The sequence below is a fragment of the Trichechus manatus genome, unplaced genomic scaffold (genome assembly GCF_000243295.1).
Source record: "Trichechus manatus latirostris isolate Lorelei unplaced genomic scaffold, TriManLat1.0 scaffold00023, whole genome shotgun sequence".
In the NCBI taxonomy this organism is placed as follows: domain Eukaryota; kingdom Metazoa; phylum Chordata; class Mammalia; order Sirenia; family Trichechidae; genus Trichechus; species Trichechus manatus.
Genome location: NW_004443959.1, coordinates 5,105,578 through 5,107,469, shown reverse-complemented (window position 1 = coordinate 5,107,469; position 1,892 = coordinate 5,105,578). Strand labels below are relative to the sequence as shown.

Here is a 1,892-nt window from a genome sequence, read left to right as displayed (position 1 = left end):
CTCAAATTGCAGTTATGTTCAATAGAATCAATTTTTATGTGAAAGCAAAATGTCTTCATAGTCTTCAAGAGTAAATAAGAGAGTATTTAATCAGGATTGACCTCAGAGCTGTGACTGATGGGAAATCAATATAAACTAGAAAAGATGGGAAACACGGCCTTAGTCCAGTCACCTCTAAACCATACTCTGATAATGCAATTAAGGGCTTTATTTGTATATAGGAATGTAAATTACTGGAGATTTAGCCTCTTGGTTATCAGAGGGATGAATGTTTTCATTTGGAAGCAGGCCCAAGAAAGCAGCATTGAGCTCCATCTTCAAGACAACTGTGTTTAATCAGTAACCCACATATTGGAAGCTAGTTAATGTCCTGAATGTCCATTAGCTTTTGTATTGTTCAGCCCTTTCTCGACCTCTTCACCTGTCTACAGTGATGACTGAGCTGGGTAAAGTCCTTGCCCTCTAAGGACTCTGACAGTAGAGGACCGTGGAGCGGACCCAACATCAATCCATAAATGTAACAAAAAGCAGAGTTCAATGGAGCACATGCTCTTCTGTGACCAACTTAGAGAGCTCATGCTTGTGCAACTGATTTCTTCTTCTTTTCCTCCTCTTCCTCCTCCTAGACATTGTCTTCTCCTCCTCCTCCTCCTTCTTATTATTTTTCCTTTTCATGATTGACACCCAAGACAATTCCCAGTGCAGATTAACAACATGCTTAGGAATTTTGGATGGTGAAGGGGTAGTCTGTGAAACTCAACAATTTAGACCATAGTCAAAGACATCAGGGCTGTTTTGAAAATAGAAATTTAAGAAGTACAGGAAAATTTTCTTACCTATGAGAAAAGCACATACTGTGGGATTCTGCTTCATGGTTGCTATTCGGAGTTTAAATGTTGGAGTGTAATCCATACAGTCAGCTATTCCATATAATCCAGCTGTTAAACCATGGTCATAGAAGTAATCAATTATGCACATACAGCAATACAGTTACCATCAAAGAAGGAGATTCTTCTAATAGCCAATAACCTCTTCCAAGTTGCAGAATTCCTGAAACAGGTCTATCTTCAGGTGAGAGCATTCTCTCCTGCATATACCTGCTACCAGACACTCCTTGGTCAAATATAGAACTTTACAGAATAGTTTCAATACCATCTTTTGGTAAGCAAACTCATAAGGATAACATGAAAACAGTTTTTTTCTGGGGTAAACATCATCCAGGTACTTACAAGTGATAACAGATTGGTAGATCAGTTAACATTGGCTGATCTCCAGAACGGATATTTTATCAAATGGGTGCATTGTGTATAGTACCATTCAGGCTTATTTCTCAGGTTAATGTCAACAACTCTTGTCCTTCTCCAGGATTTTGGTCAGCTGCCTTCTCACAGTCTCTAGGTGTCTTCACAGCCCTGAGCTTACAGCCACTACCTCTAGCCAATGTGGCTCGCTGCTGCCAGGGTTCAGTACAGCCAGGCTCCAGGGAGCCCCTCCTGCTCCAAGGTGAATTTTTGAGCAACTGAGCTCTGGAGGGACAGAGTGAAGTGTTCTGGGGCAGGACCTTGGATAACAACCTTTCTAGTGCTGCCTGAAGGCCTAAAACAGGGCTCTGATCTTGGTCCAGTCTGTCCCAGAGCACAAACAGGGCTCTCAGCTGATTTTTTATACAGGTTTTAGTATCTTGGTTTTCTGGGGTTCCCGCAAATGGCAGAGAAAACTACAACTCCTATAGTATCATTTGACCATTGGTAATACTGAGGCGAACTTAGTCTTGGGAATATGTTGCAGTTAGTTTTTTAAGGGTACTGTTTTGTTTAAACCCTATGGAGCACAGTTCTATTCTGACACACATGGGGTCACCAGGAATCTGAATTGACTGGATGGCAATTTTT

At 41.2% G+C, this 1,892-nt stretch overlaps 1 pseudogene; it reads right to left on the bottom strand.

Annotated features, from left to right (window-relative positions):
• Nucleotides 1-756: 756 nt before the first annotated feature.
• Nucleotides 757-1,892, bottom strand: part of LOC101358386 (glutathione S-transferase omega-2-like) — a 2,299-nt pseudogene continuing 1,163 nt past the window's right edge.